At 39.4% G+C, this 22,708-nt stretch overlaps 1 pseudogene; it reads left to right on the top strand.

Moving 5' to 3' along the window:
* The window catches only part of LOC108704104, a 156,892-nt pseudogene extending 135,352 nt beyond the window's left edge, over positions 1-21,540 (top strand).
* Positions 21,541-22,708: the final 1,168 nt, after the last annotated feature.

Genomic DNA, 22,708 nt, shown 5'->3' with positions numbered 1-22,708 from the left:
GTTACTGTTCCTTTAGCAAACAAAGATTTAACACTCATGCAGAACTTGTAAAGTCGTTTTCAAATTCTGTGACTAGAGAAATTCTTAGGCAAATAGCATGTGACATGCATTAATGGATAATCAGATGAGCTTTTACTCTATGACTTACTTTTAGGAAGTTGTTTCTGTTCTGAGAGGAACTTCTCCAGAAGTCACCTTGTTGATGTGTCAACCACCTGCTGGAGTATTACCAGAAATCATTCCATTGATGCTGGTAAGAAACGATGTAGAAATGTAAAAAGTATGTGCTCTAACAGTGATGCAGATATGAATTAGAGGGTACCTGTCAACCTAAGAAATACTTTCAAATTCTATTTCACTGTGTTAGTCTAGCAAAATAAACTTATATTACACTCTATTATTTATTTAAATCTAGTTTCCTTCACTCTTGGAATTCACAGTCAAATCATGCAGGCAGGCACCATTTTGTGGACACTGTTATTAAAGGAGAGGAAAAGGTTAAAACTAAGTAAGCCTTATCAGAAAGGTCCACCTAAATATACCAGTAAACCCTCAAAGTAGTGCTGCTCTAAATCCTCTGTCAAAAGAAACACTGCATTTCTTTCCTTCTATTGTGTACACATGGGCTTCTGTATTAGACTTCGTGCCTTCAGCTTAAACCTCCTTGCCCTGGGCGTGAGCATGCTCAGTTTGCTCCTCTCCCCCCCCCTTCTTCTGTAATTTGAGCTCAGATCTATAATTGAGCTGGGAGAGACTCGGGCAGGAAGTGATGTCACATCAAGCTAATACTGCAGCTGCTATCCTAAACAAACAGAAGGCTGCCAGAGCTTTTTACTCTGGTATTGTAAAACATTCTACAGAATGAATATAGCATTCTAGCTTGCACTATTGCAGCTAATATATTTTCGCAATAAAATGCCTCCATAGCTTTCCTTCTCCTTTTAGACATACGTAGGCTTTCCCCAAATCCCAAACAACATTAGCCTTGGCTGTGTCCATGTTTGGGTCCCAGTATTAGGATAGTAAGGGGGCGGATTGTTTTGCCACAGATTTGTGAGTTGCCCACATGGGGTATAGCTTCCATCTTGGAGGTCGGGCGTCCTGATCCCCAGTAAAGGCAACTAGTAACGGAGCATGATCCAAGCATACTTGAGGGAGGAACTTACTAGATGTCAGGCTCTGCAGCAGGTCCGTGGATACCAGGACCAAGTCAATGCACAAGAGGGCTGAGGAGGCACTAGTATAAAAAGAGCATTGCCTGCCGCTAGGGTTGAGCCATCACCAGGAGTCTGTGAGGCCCAGGCCCAAGACACTGAGCTAAAGCGATGGTGTCCCCTGTGTGCGGTAAGAAATTGAGGGGCATGGTCCTCTAGATGACTATGGACAACAAGCTTGAGGATTATCCAAACTGAGGAATAACAAAGGCAAAAGGTAAAAATGGCAAATTGCCTATTGAGGAAAGTAGAGAATTGGCATCACTCTAACAGGGGTGCTGTACTAATAACTGTGCACCAATCTAGAAGAAAAATGTCCTGTAGGGCCTAGCAAAAAGTTAGTGGTAATTGTAATAGTAGACAATAGGCCTCACTTTCCGGTGTCCCCATTAAATATATCCTCCCCAACTTCAAAAAGTAGTGTTTTTCCAGTGATTACGGGGCATCCTTTCACAAAACATATGGAAGCTGAGACATACGTGGAGCAATTTTTTAGAGCTAAGTAGAGCAGTTTCGTGCTCCATCCAGTGCACCAGATGAAGGGTAGCAGTCGGTCACTTTAGGAGAAGTAGGCACTCAAAGTTCAGGACCCGCTGGTCCATGTCTTACAGCTCAGATCTTTAAATGAGTTTAGAACAGGTATGGATTGTTAAATTAAAAAAAAAAGTGGCTTTATGTTTCATTTGGAAAAGACTATTATACAGCTTTTTATGGCAGGGTGATAGGTCCCCTTTAAGGTTTATTATTTATACACTAAACCTTGTGAGGCACCACATAAAGTGACAAAATAATGTTGTTTAGAATTTACTTTATAGCTCTTATAGTTTTTTCAGCACAAATCCCATCATCATTAAACTCATACAGTATTAAGCAAGAAGGTAAACCCCCCTTTTTGAAGTGAGCTCATTAAGTTGGAATAACAGTATGTAGAAAAGGTGCATATACACTATCTGAACAGATGTTGTATTTTTATAAACAATGTTACCTGGCTTCTTGGCAGTTATTGCTGACATGCAAAGGGGAGGCTAATAAACTAGGCATGTTTCTGCTTGGGGACTGCTGCCAAGGAGGCATTAACTGGACCAGTTGTGGCTGCTGAAAATTTTACTGCCCAAACCCTGCAGTCACAGAATAGGTCCAGGGTCCCAGACCCTTCTAGGTGCAGACAACAATTCGGTTGAGTATGGGGGTTGGTCTGTGAGGGTGGGAGTTTAGTCTTCTTAATTCCAGAAAGTAGACATCAGTGTTGCTTTCTATCATAATTAATGGGTGTCACTCATTATTTGGTGAGTAGTAATTTATGGACATTCTCTAAACTTGGTACACTTTGTCCAAGGCTAATGGTTATCATGGGAAGCAAAACTTGACAGTTCTTTGTGCCTTTTCCAGGTTTTGTTTCAGAAGGTCATATTTAGGACGTTAATTTAAACAAATAGCCATTGATTTTTAATTTTGTCACTTTTATTTTTTTTTGTAGACCCCGTTAAAATCCCCACTCACATCCAACCAAAATGATGGTCAATACAACACAAAGGCTGCGGGTTACAGTTCAGATGAGGACGAAGAGGCAAATGAGAAAAGCACGAAGAACCCATTTAGAAGGGATAGCTACAGTGACAGCAGTGGCACAGGAGAAGAAGACATCATACCTGTAACAGATGAAGCAAATGCATGGAACACAACCACCTACCAAATGCCCAGTAGTGTTATCGCACCAATTCACAGCCAGTGCAACACACCAGGGATCCAGGAAGAGACAATTCGCACAAGTTTCTACACCCCACAATAGTCCCCTTGCAAACCAGAATTTCAGGACAGGTGATTAAGAAATTCTCTTTATTACTCACCAAGTATTCTAAAAGAATTAACTAAAACGTTGCTTATTAATTCATTATCATATATAGGTTTTTTTGCCTTTTCAGAGATATAAATTGTTTATGTGTACTTCCTTAAACTAGAATTTTTGCCTAACAACTCAAACATGTTGCAACTGATCAGACCACGATCTAACGGATGAAGAGTTTATGAGGGGCCTCAAGTAGTTTGGCAACCTTTCTATAGTTCTGATTGCAGTCAAAGAGAATGAATAATCCAAACAACAGGAAGTAAATAGTAGCTGTGGCTCCTCTTCACTTCCTCATTTGCTGATGCACCATACACTGGCTGACATGATTTTATTAAACGTTCAGCACAGTTTACCATATTTCTATAATATAATAAGATATCCTGATATCTTTATTTTTCAGGACAAAGTAAACTTTCAAAAAGAAACGGGCTTCTAAATCTGTACAAAATGACAAAAAAACACATTTTCCTTAATATAAACAGATATACATAATTTATTTCATGCAAATGAAATTACAACTGATTTGAAAAGTCTTATGTCTCCTGAATGCTTCTAAATAGTTATAGTTTTATGAATCTTTCTTACTTACTGTATATAGGTCTAAAACTCTCAGCAGTACACTACAAAATTTCCAAAGCACCTTTCCAGAAATCATCATACAAAGATTCCAGGGTGAAAATTCCACTAACAGTATTCCCTAACAACCATAGGCTTTTAGAAAGAATAGATTCTGACAAATCCAAAGTAGGTAAATATGTATTTCTTCGAAAAAAACAAAATTACAAAGGCTTCTTTAATTTTTTTTAAATGACCTCAAAGCTTTCAGTTTACAGCATCTTCTTTCCTACAGTTCATTAGGTAACTAGATAAAATATCCTAAATATATAGCTGCTTTCAGAATACTAGCAGTGTTTTGAAAAAAGTGAATAAAGCTCAAAATCCTTACGATAGCTTTTATTTCCATTGGGAACACTGCACATTTTATTCAAAATCAAAACACAAAGAAAAATGTATTGAATTTGTGTTATTCCTTTACAGAAAGTGAAGAAAAGGGAAAATTAATCTGTTCAAAAAAGGTTGTGGTGTCTGCATTCTTCTTTACAAACTCAAACATTCACTGTATAAATTTAAACATATTTCAAGGTTTCCTTTGAATCACTGAACTAATATGTAGCTGCATAACCACTGTTTCTGCTGCACATCTGTGTTGCAAGGAGTTGACCAACTTCCGGCACCTGTTACATTTTACAATTCTTCTGCAATTTCTTGGTTTTGCCTCAGAAACAACATTTTGATGTCACCCCACAAGTTTTCTATTGGAATTTAGCTGGCCACTCCATAACGTCAGTCTTGTTCGTCTGGAACCAAGATGTCTCTCATTTACTGGTGTGTTTGGGGTTGTTGTTGTCTTGTTTAAACACCCATTTCAAGGTCATCTTTGGCATAAGGCAACATGACTTCTTCAAGTATTTTGATGTATTGAAACTGATCCATGATCTCTGGTATGCGATAAATAGGCTCAACACCATATCATAATGCTTCCACAACCATGCTTCACTGCTTTTACAGTGTACTGTGGCTTGGTTTTAGTGTTTGGGGGTTGTCTTTGGCTCCTAGACCCAAAAAGAGCAATGCTGCTTTCATCAGTCCACAAAATGTCACATGGCAAATTGTAACCTCTTCAGCAGGAATTTTTTTCAATAATGGGATTTTGCGGGGGCTTCTTGCTTGGCTTCACATAGGTGTCTTTTAAAGGAGAAGGAAACCCTAAAAATTAATATTGCTAAAAATGCCATATTTTATATAATGAACTTATTGCACCAGCGTAAAGTTTCAGCTTCTCAATAGCAGCAATGATCCAGGACTTCAAACTTGTCACAGGGGGTCACCAGTTGGGAAAGTTTCTGTGGCACTCACATGCTCAGTGGGCTCTGAGTAGCTGTTGAGAAGCTAAGCTTAGGGGTCATCGCAAATTATCAATCAGAAAATGAGGTTGGCCTGTTATATAAGCTGATGCTACAGGGCTGATTATTAAATTCTAAAGTTGCACTGGTTTCTGTGCTGCCATGTAGTAATTATCTGTATTAATTACTATTTTATATTGTGACATTTCTATTCTATGTGTACTGTATATTGTGAGTGGGTCCCTAAGCTCAGCAAGTCACATCAGCACAGAGTATGTGCAGCGACTCAGCAGAAAAGAAGATGGGGAGCTACTGCGGCATCTTTGGAGACACAGATCTTTACTGCTAAAGGGCTGTGGTTGCCTTGGGCTGGTACAGAAACCCAAAACATAATGTACAACATTTCTAGCTACTTCTTTAGTTAGGCTTTAGTTCTCCTTTAATTGTTACAGTACTCGCAGGTAACGTTAGACCTTCTTTGATCTTCCTGGATTATTGTCTTATAGACTTTGCCATTTTGACTATTCTTCTATCCATTCGAATGTCAGTTTTCTGTTTTCTTCCAAGTCTTTCAGGTTTTACAGTAATTGCCATATTAAAGTGTTTAGGATCATTTTAGTTGAGCAGCCTATCATTTTCTGCACTTCTTTATATGTTTTCCTCCCCTCCAATCAACTTTTTTTTATCAAAGTACACTGTTCTTCTGATCAATGTCTGGAACAACCCATTTTATTCAGATTTTCAGAGAGAAATGCACTATAACTAGCATGCACAACATTTGCTGCCTTCCTTCCTTAACCCTTTCGCCCGACAGACAATTTGGCTGATTTGGTACTTTTATTGCAAGACCATTTTTCAACATTTTGTACTCTTTTATGTTAAGGGCTTTTCCTGGGGGAGGTCTTTCAGTTTACCCAGCAAAACAATATATTGTTTTTTTCGGGACAACCTGAGCTTTCAAAATATTCTAGAATTTTGGTGTAATTCCACTTCTGTAAAAAAATATAGGCTTCTAAGTGTCTAAAAATATGATGTTTCATATAGTACAATCACATATATCAGAAACATAATTTATTATATGTACAAGAACACAGCCTATTTGGAAAGTTCTTTGTCTCCTGAATGCGACAGTACCAAATATATCTATCTATCTATTCATATATATATATATATATATATATATATATATATATATATATAATATATATATATATATATATATATATATATATATATATATATATATATATATATAGTTTTATGGAGATTTCTCACTTGTGTAGATCAAAATCTCTAAGCAGTAGACTACCAAATTTCCAAAGCACCACTCCACAAAACAGCATACTTCTGATTTCAAGGCCAAACATTCCACTAACAGTAAGTTTACCCTAGAAAACTACCCATTATTAGAAATAACAGATTCTGGAGAATCAAAAACGGGTAAATATATCTATGTACTCCAAACTACCAAGTTGTAAAAGTTGTAATTTTTTATATAAATTGTGAATTGTTAGAAATATTACCTCAAAACTCCACCCTGCAGCATTTTATCTCCCATATAATATTATGTATAAAGATAAATCACCACAAATATGAAAGCCTGGGGTCCTCTGAACAGTTTGATATCCAATGTACATGGGTTTATAGAAGTACATGGCATGTAAAGACCCCAGAATCTACCTTGTGCATACTTATTTAATAGCTTACATTTATACTAATTTATAAATACAGCCAGTTTTATGTGGGATAAAAGGTACAAAAAAATTATGGTGACCCTTGAAAACCATATATCTTTGGAAAGTACACATTCTGACGAATCCAAAATGGTTAATTATGTCTTTCTACTCCAAACTTCTCAACTGCAAAGCTACACTAAAGGCAGCATTTTTATGACATTTCTGAAAGTCGCCTACAAATATTGCAATTGACCACATTTATCTCACCCAATTTTTTACATACAAAAATATTGATGCCAAGCGTCTAATGAACAGTTTGATGCCAAAAATACATAGATATACCAAAGCAGCTGGTACGTGTGGATCCCCAATAAAAATAGTGCATATGAATTTTCCATGCCGATTCCCCTTCTGTGAACAAAGACCTCCGACTTTGTATTACATGCTACAAGAACCCCCAAAACCCATATATTTTTGGAAAGTACACATTCTGTCAAATCCAAAATAGGTAATTATGTCTTTCTACTCCAAACTACCGTACTGCAAAGCTACGCTAAAGGCAGTGGTTTTTATGAGATTTCTGAAAATTGCCAAAAAATATTGCAATTGGCTTCATTTATCTCACCCAATTTCTTACATACAATTGTAAAACACCCTAAATATTGATGCCAAGGGTTTACTGAACAGTTTGATGCCCAATATGTATAGATACACCAAAGCAGCTGGCATGTCCGGACCCCAAATAAAAATAGTGCATATGAATTTTCTCGGCTGCCACTTCGCCTTCTGTGAACAAAGTCCCTGACTGCGTATTATGTGCCACAAGACCCTCCTAATAGCACAAAGTCCAAATATTTTTGTAAAGTACACATTCTGACAGATCTAAAATAGGTAAAGACTTCTTTCTACACCAAATGATCACACTTCAAAACTGTTCTAATAAACATGTAATGAGCAAAAATGCAATAAGTAAAAAAAAAAAGGTGTGTGTGTACTAGAAAAGGTTGTGTTAGCATGTGTGTATATGTAAGTTTGTGTGTGTGTGTAAATTCGAAGAAAGAACAGGGTTGTTCAGCACTCAAACGGATCCACAGGACCAGAAAAGTTTAAGTTAAAAAATTTATATTTATTTTTGTATTAAAAAAGTGTATGCTTGCATCTCCATCTGCCCTACGCGTTTTGTACCCACCAGGGCACTTAATATGGGTCCATGATTAAGTGCCCTGGTGGGTACGAAACGCTTAGGGCGGATGGAGATGCAAGCATACACTTTATCAACCTGTACGACTGATTCAGTGAGAGAATTCCACATCTTCACAGCTCTCACTGTAAAAAAAAACCCTTCCGAATATTTAGGTGGAACTTTCTTCTAATCGGAATGGGTGACCTTGTGTCAGCTGGAAAGGCCTACTGGTAAATAAAGCATTAGAGAGATTATATGATCCCCTTATATATTTATACATAGTTATCAAATCACGCCTCTTCTCCAGCGTGAACATCCACAATTTGAACAGTCTTTCCTTATAACTAAGTTTTCCCATACCTTTTACGAGGTTAGTTGCCCTTCTCTGTACCCTTTCTAATTCAGTAATGTCCTGTTTGAGCACTGGAGACTGTACAGCATATTCTAGATGGGGCCTTACCAGTGCTTTATAAAGTGGAAGAGTGAACCCCTCCTCCGGTGAATCTATGTCCCTTTTAATACAGCTCAAGACCTTATTTGCACTTGATGCTCCTGACTGGCATTGCTTGCTACAGCCAAGTTTATCATCTACAAGGACCCCAAGGTCCTTTTCCATAATGAATTTGCCTAGTGCAGTGGCTTGGATATTTTTACATCCCAGGTGCACGACTTTACATTTATCAACCTTGAATCTCATTTGCCCAGATTGCTAGTTTGTCAAGATCCTGTTGCAAGGATGCCGCATCCTGGATGGAATTAATTGGGTTGGATAGTTTGTGTCATCTGCAAACACTGATACATTACTTACAATACCTTCATTAAGTCATTAATGAATAAGTTAAACAAAAGTGGACCCAATACCAAGCCCTGAGGGACCCCACTAAGAACCTTACTCCAAGCAGAGAATGTACCATTAACATCCACCCTCTGTACCCTATATTGTAGCCAGTTTCCTCTCCATGTGCAAACAACTTTTTACCCCAACAGACCTTAGTTTAGAAAGCAGTAGTTTGTGAGGCACGGTATCAAATGCTTTGGCAAAATCCAAATAGATCATATCTACTGCCTCCCCATTGTCCAGCATCTTAATTACCTCATCATAAAAAGCAATCAAATTTGGCTGACATGCTGATTGCTTCTCATATTGCCATTCACTAGGACAACATTTTGAATGTGATCCCTTAACAATCCTTCAAATAATTTGCCCACCACAGATGTCAAATTTACTGGCTCCAAGGCTGAGCTCTTAATCCCTTTTTAAATATTGGAATGACATCAGCTTTTCTCCAATCCATAGGTACCATACCAGGTGAAAGCGAAGCTGAGAAAATCAGAAATAGGGGCTTGTCTAAAACTGATCTAAGCTCTCTTAAAACCCAGGGGTGTATGTCATCAGGCCCTAGAGCCTTGTTTACATAAATTTTTATTAAAGCTTTATGAACCATATCTTGTCAGCCACTAACTAGATTGAACTGAGCCATCAGTGCAGCTATGAAGTGAGCCTGGGAACTCAGACTCCTTTATTGTATACACTGAAGAAAAGAACTGATTTAGCACATTTGCCTTTTTTGTCTATTACAACCATACTGGTACCATTATTTAAAGGAGCAACACTCTCAACCCGCATCTTTTTACTATTAATATGCTTAAAAACTTTTTCGGGTTAGTCTTAGCCTCCGCCGCTGTGCACTTTTTCATTTCCTTTCTTTGCCTTCCAGATTGCTGTTTTACAACATTTATTATAGTGTTTATATTCATTAAATGCAGCTTCTGTCCCCACAGACTTGTGTTTTTTTAAATAAATGCCTTTGTCCTCTTTCCTATAAACATCTTTACTTCCTTGAGGGAATAAATTGAGAACAGTAACAATTTAATATAATTTTAAATGACAACCAATTCTGTTCTGTTTTTAGCTAAAAAAAAAACGTCCTAATCAATTTTCTGAAGGGCAGCCCTGTTTTTTGCACCAGACATTAAATTATATAATATTATGGTCACTATTACCAAGGGGATCAATGACTTGCACATTTGCTATTAGTTCTGGGTCATTTCAGATCACTAGATCCAGAATAGAATTTTTTCGGGTTGTCTCCTCAACTACCTGTGCCATAAAATTCTCATGCAACAAGTTTATAAACGTGTTCCCATTAACTGATCTGTTACTGTTGCTCCAGTCAATATCTGGGTAATTAAAATCCCCCATTATCATTACTTTACCCAAACTAGCAGCCTTTTCTATTTGCATCAAGAGCTTAGCCTCCTCCTCACTTACATAAGGGGGTCTATAGCATACTCCTACAATTAATTTGCTGGACTCTTTACAATTGGAGAAGAACTCCACCCATAAAACTTCTGCCCCATCATTTTCTAACATCACCTCCTCCTTTATATAAGCTTTTAAATCTTGCCCAACAAACAGACATACCCCTCCTCCTTTTATATTGCCTCTGTATAGCCGCTGATATTAACTGCCCATTCAGCCATGTTTCAGTCACACCAGTCACATCATATTTTCCCTCCAGCATCAGCACCTCCAGCTCTCCCATTTTACCAGTCAGACTCCTTGCATTTGCAAACATACATTTAATACTGGTACCATATTGAACATATGACATGTGGTCCTCCTTATCCTTAATAGTACCCCCAACCAAATCTCCGCCACCATTTTCCCTTCCTTTGCCCACTATCTCATCTAACCTGTTATACATTGAATCTTTTACTGAACCCTTTAGCCATCTTCTCTCCCAAAACAGTTGCACCATCATCACTGAGGTGCAGCCCATCCCTAGCAAAGATCCTGTAGCCGAGAAATTAGCCCAGTCCTCCAAACCCTCCTCCCTACACCAATCTCTCAGCCACGCATTAAATCTCCCTAAGCTCCCGCTGCGTTCTGAGCGTTGCTCGTGGCACAGGTAATATCTCTGAGAAAATGACCTTGGAGGCCTTGCCCTCAACTTTACTCTTAGTTTTTTAAAATCATTTAAAGTGAGGACTTCACCACCTCCTCTAACTTTGTTATTGGTATCTATGTATACCAAGATGGCTAGAACGCTAGACCCCAGCCCCTCCCAATAATCTGTCCACTCATCCCACCACATGCCAAACCCTAGCACCAGGCAAGCAGCAGACTGTTCGGCATGAAGGGTCCTTACGGCAGATTACCCTATCCACCTTTCTCATAATTGACTTCCTTGCACTCCCCCCCACCACCCGTATTAGAGTCACTGCCTCCCATGGTGCTCTGAGAGTCAGCCTGCATGCCAGTTCAAAGCTTTCCTCCCAAGCATCTTCAGCCAAAAGGGCGAATCTGTTCTTTTGGACAAGCTGTGGACCAGCCCCCTATTTCCCCTCATAACTGTAACAAACTTGCCTCCCTCATTAGCCTACACTGCCCCTTCTCCTCCCCCCACTTCACTGGCTCCTGCCAGTGGTTGCTCTGCGAGCCTCCTTTCCTCACTCACGTTTGCCTCTGCCCTCAATGCTGCAAGTTCCCCCCTTAGATTTTGCAGTTCAGATTCCAAGATGAAAACCCACCGACACCTTTCACATGTAAATACTGCATGGAACTGCTGCTCCAACACCATATACATGTGACATGACACACACTGAGTGATACCAGCAAACCCACTTGCACTCATATTTACGCTGGGTACTTAGTCTCCCAAGTGCAATTCCTCACAAATGCCTTTTTAGTTTTAAAAGTTTTAAGGTTTTTAACGCTCCTTAACACTTAATTCACATACAACGCTTAGATCACATGCAACACTTGCTAAGCAGCTCCCACACTCGCTACAATAAGTGCAAATCTATGAAATAACAAAATAACTGCTCCTACAGCATGATAATGGTCAATATACCTGATCCAATAGTTACTCTGCAATAAAAACCATTTCAGGTAAAAAATAAATAAATAGGGGCATGTCCTGATGGGGCACTGACACATTTTCTGGAGCTCCCTTAAAAACGTTAAGACAAACTCGCTATAATGCGAAAAATCATAAAACTCTATCCACTGGCTCAACTCCAAAGCCTCTTGGGGTGAAGTGCAACAGGGATATTGAAAAGTTTTTCGAGAAACTACCCGAAGACACAGAGCAGCCTGAGGATTCCAACATGGTGGATGAAGAGATACAAGGCCCCACTACTGTGCCAACCAACATTGAAACAGAAACACCATCACTCCATTCTCTACTCTCTGATTTACCTAACAAGTCAGACTTCGCACAGCTCTTTATGGACATTAAAACTTCCATTAAACAAGAAGTCACTGTTCTGCAATTGGAACTGGCAAAACTTTCTAGTAAGCTGACCTCCTTGGAAACTGCACAGACTATTCTACATGATAAAACAGCTCACTTATCAGCCAAAATTGATAACTAGGATCGGCAAATATACATGAAATGGAGGACAATGGAGGACATGGAAAATACGAACTAGCGATGCAACATAAGGATTAAAGGAATCCCGGCAGTATATCTCCCAGAAGCCTGCTAAAATCATGGAAGATCTTTTCTGACAGCTCTTGAGACTTGATAAAGAGGTACCAATCTGGATAGATCGGTTCCATAGAGTGATGGCAGGCAAACAGAGGAAACCCAGAGATGTCCTATGCTGTCTCCACCACTTCACTTAGAAGGAAGAAATCCTTTGCATGGCTAGGGAAGTGGGAGAACTAAAGACAGAAGAAGATCACAGGTTACTAGAAATTATATCAACTGCCTTCAACCCAAGAAAGGTGGGAAAATCCACAGTAGCCCAGTACAGTACTGTAGCACAGTACTATACTGAACTGTATCAAATACAGACCCCCACATCAATAGAGGATCTCAACCATGCTGAAGCTACTAATAAGTTCCTCAATACTCTTCCAATACCTCCGTTATCCCCACACAAACCCTCAGCACTACTTACACCTCACATGACAAAAGCATTCAACACGCTGCAAAATAATGCTCCGTTCTCACACCCTCTTAAAAATTTCATACTGTATAAAGCAGTCATCATTGTTGTTTTCCCCCTCCCTCTCTTCCCTTTATTTACTTTTTGTATTTCTTATCCCATATATTTGAATGCTAAATAAAAATCTATAATATGAAAAAAATATATAGTAGAATGAATAAATATGTATGTGTGTATATACAGTATGACCAGGTAAGTTTGCTAATGTGTTCAAAAGTGTGAAAAAAGTCTACTAAAAAATAAGGCACGTATGTATTCTTATTGCAGAGAAAAGGGACATTTTTAAAACGTTTATGGGAGATGGCTTTTCCATAATTCAGAGCTTTCTGAATAACTTGTCCCATACTTAGACAAAGTTCTCCTAATTACAGTTAAGGGTGAGGCAGTTAGCAATGGTATTCACAAAATGATTATTTAGTGCATACAGTAAAAATATAGCAAAAGTATGTTTTTTTTTTAATTAAAAAAATATGTAGAATACATTTTCAAAACAAATCCTGTTAACTTTGCTTATGCTGAACAAAGGTGTGCAGTTGCTGAATTCTTGTTTTTCTTTTAGATTTTAATATTATTTATAATAATATTTTTCCAGCAGCAATCCTCCTTCTCCCATTCCTTATGATTCTGACACCAGACCAAGGTGCAGTTATCCCACAGATCGTACTTTCTGAATCTTTCTCGGAAGGGCAGTTGTCTATCAAGAGCTTTGGGTTAAAAGACCTTGAGGAATTTGAACCTGTAAGTTACCAGTGCTTTTGTGGTTTTTATATATAAAAATATGTTTTTATTGAGCATTGTTGGTAACAGAGCATTGTTGGTAACAGAAATATTGACTATAGTACGCATAGGTTTCTCTATAGTTTTAAAAATTATTGACTTTTTATTGTTGTTATGGTACCATCCTAAATGTGCTATTATTCTTTTTTATATTATTTTTTAATTGTAGGAGGTGGAGCTCCATGTCACCCTGACCAAATCAGACAAGGGGAGTTTGGGCTTCACAGTGACCAAAGCCAATGACTGCATTGGCTGCTATATTCATGACATCATTCAGGATCCTGCTAAAAGTGATGGAAGTCTACATCCAGGAGATAGGCTTATTAAAGTGTGTTTATTTTAAGAATATATTTTGTTAGTTTCTATATGTTAATATGTAACATTCCCAGTTATTTTTCAGTGTTTTTTTATTATATATGTTGGTGTAGGTGTGTACGTAGACACATGGAGCTACTAGTAGCAGCTAATTGTTGTGGCTACAAAATGACAAAAAAAATACCCTGCCTTGGATTGAGAAGTGCCTCTGCCCTTGCACAATCTTTCCCAGGAAATAGTTGGCGCAAGTAATTATCCCCAGAGAAGTACAGTATATGGATGAAACTCCCACTACTGTGTTTCTTGCAGTTGGCATTCACATTGGTCAGCTTCCCCACTGGAGAATTCCTTAGCTAAGGCAAATAATACAGCAGTTCACATATTTATACTGTAGGTATTGCTTGTGTTATACAGATAATGAGCTTGTTAGTCAAAATGTGCAGACAAGCTCTTAATGCAGTACAGAAAGTAAAGATATAAGTTTTTATTACTTTGCTTGACTATATTAATCCTTTGCTTGAATTTGGTACCTGTGATATCTTTTCATTACAGACCGAAAAAAAAAATTGCACTGACCATTTCGATTTACCAAGGGACATGAATACACTTTGTTCTAAAATATTGTTTATTTATTGAAATCTATTTAAATTGGCCAACCATGTTAGAGGCATCTCTAGTCAGGCCAATTGTAAACTCTCTCTCATATGATTCTTTAAGAACCGAACCCTTTTCTTACATGTTGTAATTTTCCTTTCATCCTAATCATTATTTTACAGGTTAATGATGTTGATGTGACAAACATGAGTCATACAGAAGCAGTCAATTTACTAAGAGCTGCACCAAAGCCTTGTGCTTGGTCGTGTCCTTGAATTCCCTTCACACCTTTTGCCTGATATTTTATTGACTTGCCACAAAGGAAACATAGGTAAGTCTTTTGAAAATCAAGGTACTACATTATACATTATGAAGAGAGTTTGAAATAAATAATTGCGTGCCAATTGCAGGAAATTGCATGAAAATTGCCAATTGCATGAAAATAATGGGAAAATCATATACTGTATATTTTTACAAAGTTCTACAAGCTTGACATAGCAGCCTCTCAAGAAGCAGCCTTTAGCAGTACAGTTTGGGTATCTGCCTTGGCAGAGAAATAATGATCCCTCCCTGTGTTTAGCTTGCTAAATCCCAATTGTGATGTGCTGCCTGTAGGACGTAAAGAAAATCAAAAATTTAGTCTTACCTGAAATTTTCCTTTTCTTTAGTCCGAAAGGCAGCACAATAATCCCTCCCGATAAATTTAAAGTAGTGGTGTGTTTTTATTTAAGAAGCTAGAAAATGAACACTGATGCCTGGGGGGAGGAGGTGACTCTTATAGGGGTTAATTAAGCTTGTTTATTATTCTGTCCTATCAGGGGAAATGGAATCTATTACCAATTTTGATGTGCTGCCTGTAGGACGTAAAGAAAATCAAAAATTTAGTCTTACCTGAAATTTTCCTTTTCTTTAGTCCGAAAGGCAGCAAATAAACTAATTATTGTGCTGCCTTTCAGACTAAAGAAAAGGAAAATTTCAGGTAAGACTAAATTTTTGATGTTTTCTTTTTCATTAAAGAAAGTAAAAATGGAATTTTAGTTTTTTGCCTTTACATTTTGTTTGGCTCAGGTGTAAGGCTAATGGAAATAAAGAGGAATATGTGGGGATTAATATATATGTGGCAGGCTATTAATATTTATAGGCTGTTTAGATGTTTTAATTTGATAAACTATATCTTGCTGATCACTACATATGATAGTGCTAAGTGTTTAGGATAAACATAGTCTAAAGCTCCCAATAGACGCGACGATTCTTGCCGAACGACCGATTTTAGGGAAGCCCCACCAATCCTTTGAAATTATCGTGCGTTTAGTGGTATTTGAACGATCGTACATCTTACGATTTTTCGGCCGACATCTGTCGAGAAAATGATCGGCCAGGTCAAAAAATCTTTGTCGGCCCCAGTGCAAGCTCCCCTTTGTTTTCCTGGCAAATTGGTCTTTTTAGTTGATGGTAAATTCGTACGATTGTACGATCGTTCTGAGAAGATCGTTGTCTCACGATCAGGATCTGATATTTTAAAAATCTCAACGTCTATGGCCAGCTTTAGGCTGAACAAAGTTGTAAAATACTCAGACGTTGGTATTTTATTTTGTAGGTTTACCTGCAAATTAAAAAGCTCGCAAATATACATTTATACATATGTCAATCTAATTATGTGTCCATTTATTCTGCAAAGTTTTATTTATTTATTTTTAAATATCTTTGTGAATATTTCCCAACAAAAGGTGCCAGCAGTACACCTGGAAATTAAACTGATAATATTTAATACTACATTTACTTTTGCCTTCCTGCTTGAGAAAGTACTGCAAGTGACAGGGCAGAAAATTGCCAGGCTGGTGACATCATTGTCTTAGAATGGGCAGGTAAATGGGCTGACTGGGAAAATGTAAGCAGCTGGAGAAGGGAATGCAGGTTTTAAAGGGAGGGTTAAGCATCAACACCCTTTAGGGAGGGTGGAAGAGATGAGCAATTAAAAATTTACATGCAACTACATTACCAATAAATTTGTAATACCAGCTCTGGCTCTGGCTTGTGGAATACAAGCTTGGTAGCAACCCTATTTATTGCTCGCAATCAATCTTTTAAAATAGAAGTCCAACCATATAAAATTGCAGTACTGAGTGAGCAACCGTGGGTAAATGAGTGGAAACTCATTTACAGCAGTAGAGGAGCTGTAATATAATAGCCAGAGGTTTAAAGATTATGCATGAATAAATAACTAAAATGTGAGTATTACATTTTAACTGCATTCTGTGGATTAACCTCCCATGTACCAAGTAGGGTCCCTTTGTACAGTATCCAGGCTTGTGTTTTGCTCCCTGTACGACTGCCTTTAAATTAAAGCAACAGTAACTCCAAAAAATGTAAACGTGCTTTAAAGTATTTTAAGTTACAATTACATTTGTAATAATAATTGTATTGTTATGTTAAAACTGGGGGGGCGGAGTCAAGCCATCAAGCGTGATGGACGTGTACTAGGGGAGCACTAGGCAAGCGGGAGCGAAATAAGAATCGAGGACTGGTTTTGCAACCAGAGCCATACTCAGCATATAGCAGCAAGAATATGGGGAAGACATGTAAGAAAGCTTCTCCGGTCAAGATGCTTTTTACCCCAAGACGGCCTCGAATCAGGGTTCGCGGACTCCGTCACAAGATGGCGGCGACTCCACAGGTAGCAGCCCAGCGCATTGCACGTGCTTTACAGATAAGCTGCCGGCACCCCTAGAAAATCCAGCCGAATACTCACCGCTCACTGTTGAGTCATTGAAAGGGGACAGAAATCCAGGGAGATTTCAGATCGGCTCTTTCCTCGCTGCACACGGACATCCTTCAGGTGGGTGAACGCACTGATCACCTAGAACAGAAAATGGCTGAGTTACTCACTTCACATAACGAACTGATAGACGACAAATAGCGCATTAGAAGAAGATGTTCAAACTCTGACTGCTAAATTAGCTGATTTAGAAGACTGGAATAGACGCAATAATCTTAGGCTGCGGGGCATTCCGGAAACGGTCCCTGCGCAAGATCTAAATGCTTATGTCTGTACTATGATGGGTGGGCTGTTACCAGATATGCCACATGATCATCTAATGTTGGACAGAATTCACAGACTACCCCGAGCCCAAACTGCGCCACAAGGGGCCCCAAGGGACACCATCCTAAGGGTTCATTATTATTACGTCAAGGAAAAACTACAACAGCGTTTCAGAATCAAGTCAATCTGAACACACCACTACATGCAGAGCAACTTTTGGAAAAATGGGGCCTCACTTCAGCGATACCAAACCAGGCAACTGATCCACCCCAAAAAAGACCTTGCATCCAGCCAGAATGGGTGACACAGACAAGACAAAGCAGGAAAATCAACAAAGCCATAACCGAACCAGGAGAAGCAGACTTTGATGCCGGATAAACAGCCTGGCTCTACACGGTCACCAATCTGACAACCAGTCTTCACAAGGACTATACAACTAAACAACATCTATGATGCCTTAACGATGTTTCTTTGTTTTGCTGCCCCGAGCTAGGAACCCCCCTTTAGAGTGGATACCATCCCACAAACCCCTCCCAGTTATTCTGCCCGACCATAGTGGTCCAGTCCCTTGCAACCTCAGTTTCCTTCCAGGGTACACCGGGCAGTCCCCCCCTTTAGCCAATACCTTAGAAGTATTGTTGTATATAAGTTGTAAACATATTGTTGATGTTAAACATATATGTTTTCTTTTTCTCTCTAGCTCTTCTTCCTTTCCTGCTTTCTCTCTCCTCTTTCCTGACCACCAGCAACCACCAGCAAGAAACCTATGCCCCACCATCTATTCTGCAGAGGGATGAGCTGTCACCTGCTCCTACGAAGATGTCACAGTCACTGCCTCGCATTTCCGAGACTCTGATTCTGAGTAAGTCCATTCCAATCTATAACCACACTTTCATACCAACATGGGGATCAAGATAATATCACAAAATGTGAATGGGCTCAATAGCCCACAAAAACGTACAAAGCTTGTAAACTGGAGCACTAAACTGAATGTAGACATACTTGTGTTACAAGAAACACATTTTACTAGCCAAAACCCAACAAAACTTAACTCCAAGCATTTCCCCACACAAATCTATGCCTCAAACTCCATCAAAAAACATGGAGTAGCAATTTGGATCAACAAACGGCTCCCGCACCGCGTACTATCACAACAGATTGACCCGTTGGGACGATACCTTATTATCTCCATACAGATACAAGAATGATCCTACACCATTGTGAATGTATACAGTCCAAACAAACGTCAGGCCAAATTCTACAACATGCTATTTAAAACAATAGATAAAGCAACCACTGGACCCCTCATTGGAGGCGATTTTAATGTCCCACTGAACTATGAGATAGACACGAGTACATCTAGGCCTGCCACTAGTCCTCGGGGTATCGCTTACCAGGCCAAAATCCTGAAAAAACGTTTGGCACAACGAGCACTTTACGATGTATGGAGAACACAACATACCGCGAAAAGAGACTATACCTTCTTCTCTCATGCTCATGCTAAATACTCCCGGATAGACTATTTTTTGGTTGACAAAACCGTATTACAAGCCGTAACAAGCTCTGGGATCGGAACCAGCACTTGGGCCGACCATGCACCGATAGACATAGAACTCGATATCAATCAGTATTTGAGGTCCCGTCCACATTGGCGTCTCAACGAATCCCTACTACACAACCAACCAACAACTTTTCGAACTGGAGGCCTTGAACAAAAAATACCCGACCCGCACTAGGACGAAATCCATACAAGAGCTGAGATACCAAATACAAAGCCTAGAAAATAGAAAAGTAGAATGGCAACTCCGACGTTTAAACCTCAATAAATATACCAAAGGCAACAAAGCCAGCAGGCTACTGGCCACTACACTTAAGCAAAGACAAATAGCCCACTCATAGCTCAGGTAACATCAGCTAAAGGCCATCCAATTACTAACCCAAAGGCGATAGCTAACAGATTCGCAGAATATTACTCCTCCTTGTATAATTTGAAACATGATACAACAATGCCACAGCCTACCATGGAGGCCATTCATAATTTCCTTGAAGCAGCCGATATACCACAACTCTCACTTCCACAATTGCAAAAACTCAATGCAGATATTACGTTGGAAGAGATAAAAGAGGCCATAAAAACAACTCCACAAGGGAAAGCTCCAGGCCCAGATGGTCTCGCCACTGGCTATTACAAACACTTCCAAGAAATATTACTTCCGCATCTCGTTACCCTATTTAACTGCGTCCTCCACGGAGGCTCCTTCCCTACTTAAATGCTAACGGCAACGATTACTACAATACCAAAGCCAGGGAAAAATGCAGAAGAATGTGCCAATTATAGACCCATCTCCCTACTAAATGCGGATCTCAAACTTTACGCTAAAGTAATCTCCTCCAGACTAATGTCAACTATACCCCCCTTATTACACTTAGACCAAACTGTTTTTTTGAAGGGGAGGCAGGGGCCAGATAATACTAGAAAGATGCTAGCACTAATAGAACTATCGTCTAAAAGGAAAGAACCCACTATTTTATTCAGTCTGGACGCCGAAAAGGCCTTTGACAGAGTGGACTGGGGATACCTTGATCAAACACTTCAGTATTTTGGTCTCCATGGCCCTATTAAACATGCAATTTTGTCCCTGTATTCCAACCCCACCGCACAAGTCAACAATATGGCATTCCTTTCCAGCCCCTTTAAGATATCAAATGGCACCAGACAAGGTTGCCCCCTGTCGCCCCTAATCTTCAACCTGACTTTGGAACCGCTTGCCAGGACGATTCGGAGAGTGGTAGATGTTACTGGTATACAGGTAGAAGGTATCACCCACAAGATGGCTATGTTTGCTGACGACATTATTCTTACCTTGACGAATCCGGAAATATCACTACCGGCAGCCACAAAGATTATGCAAAACTTTAGTGCAATCTCCTACTACAAGCTTAACGACAAAATCACAGATTCTTCCACTGGGAATGTCCCAAGTTTCTATAACACGCTTAAAGGCAAACCATACATTCCAATGGCAGTCACATTCCATAACTTATCTAGGAATAGAACTAAGCAGCTCTATATCCAAGACCTATGACGCCAATTATCCCAAGATGCTGATTAAAGCACAAGAACTTTTGACAAAGTGGGCTCCACTATATACTTCCTGGCTAGGTAGAATAGCCACCGTCAAAATGATGATTTTACCTAAATTTATATACCGCTTTCGGTCTCTACCCCTGTTGGTCCCGCAACCATATTTCCATAAAGCCCAACGAAGAAATCCAAAACTACATATGGGCCAATCAAAGACCGAGGATCCAGCAAAAATACCTACAGAAAGCGACATCTGCTGGGGGCTTTGGGGTCCCTAACCTAGAAGCTTACTACCAGGCAACGATTCTGGACAAAATCAGAGCGGGAACCTTCCCACTGACAACTTACACTGGCTACAGCTGGAACAAGCCTCTATCAAACCGCTGCCACTTAGAGGATTATTGTGGGTACACCCCCGAGCCCTTCCCATCCAACACACTCTAACCAACCATACCCTAAAGACGGCGGTACACATTTGGTCCAAAGTCAATGGGAAACGTTCCCTTATTGGATTCCCAGCCCAAAAGGCGAACCTAGAAATGCTAGAGGTGGCTATCCCTCATCTCAATTTACCGAGATGGCGTAACAATGGTCTGACAACCATTGGTCAATTGTATGAAGACTCTTCTCTAAAACCCTTTGACATACTGATGAAATAATTTAATATCCCGAAACAGGAGTTCTACAAGTACTTACAAATTCGGCATTTATTAAACAACACAGAGAACTTCACGGGATTCCAATCCACCAGCTACGAGAAACTCACCTCACAGAATCCCCGTAGTAAAAATGGAATTACCACAATATACAAATTACTAACTGATACACCTACCATTGAGAAAGCTGTTCACATACGGAAATGGGAACAGGAGATTAACATAGATCTGGACTTAGACCAATGGACTAAAATGGCCAATATGGCGTTTAAGTACTCGAAAATGCACTAATCATATTGAAAATGCGAGAGAACTTTTTTACAGATGGTACAAAACTCCACACTTATTACACAAATACTACCCGGGTGCAACCAATACATGCTGGAGAGAATGCAACGGCATTGGAACCTTAACTCACATTTGGTGGTATTGCCCGCGGATCTCCACTTTATGGTCCCATACTGAAAATATTCTAAGACAAGCAACTCACTTGCATTTGACATTGACTCTGTCATTAGCCTTGCTGAACCATAACCTGAATACCTTCCCTAAACCACTTCGACACCTTATATTCCACGTTCTCACAGCTGCCAGACTTTTAATACCAAAATACTGGAAGACAACGAAAGTCCCTCACAAGCAAGAATTGATCTCGCTTATAGACTCTAACCTTATGTATGAACAACTATTGATGGGAACACATCAACTAAATAGAAATTGCACACATTCCAAACACCTGTGGGAAAAATGGAAAGTAAATGATCACTTACCTCTTTATCAGCAAATCACGCAGGACGCTCCGACCTCGAAAGGACTGTAGATCCTCAGGGACTATACGATGAACAAAAGAGATAAAGGAAATTATTTGTGCTCCCAATCATTAATACCCCCCTCTCTATCCCTCACCTATGTAGGTGGTGCCTTACCTAGCTGGTTGTTACATCCCTCCCACCCCTTCTTCTTCCCCTTCTATTTTCTTGATCTACTCTTTTCTTTGTCTCTCTATCACTCTTTTCTTTCCGTGGACATGGTTATTAATGTTGTTTTACAGACGATTCTGTCACTGTGAGATAATCTATGACTCTATGTTCATTGGAATAACTTGTTAAACTCAATAAAAATCTTTAATATAAAAAAAAAACCACTGGTAAAACTGGTTTGTTTGCTTCAGAAACACTGCTTTTATATAATGAAGCTGCTCTTAATAACTACCCCATGGCTTTATAGCAACTTAAGGTGCCCATACATACAGAGATACTGTACGCTGATTTGGCGAGGTCACCAAACAAGCGGGTCTCTTCCCCCATATCGATATTGGGCTGATTCGATCGTGGACCCTAGGGCCCAAGATTGGATCACAAAGAGGATAATACAGGCTATTGGATCAAGGATAGCATTAACAAACCAATCTGGCCCTTGATCCTACTGGATTTTTTAAAACATTACAATGACTTTTGGC

This window comes from Xenopus laevis, chromosome 1S (assembly GCF_017654675.1).
Source record: "Xenopus laevis strain J_2021 chromosome 1S, Xenopus_laevis_v10.1, whole genome shotgun sequence".
Classification (NCBI taxonomy): domain Eukaryota; kingdom Metazoa; phylum Chordata; class Amphibia; order Anura; family Pipidae; genus Xenopus; species Xenopus laevis.
The sequence above is the reverse complement of the archived record's forward strand: the minus strand, read 5'-3'. Positions and strand labels throughout refer to the sequence as shown.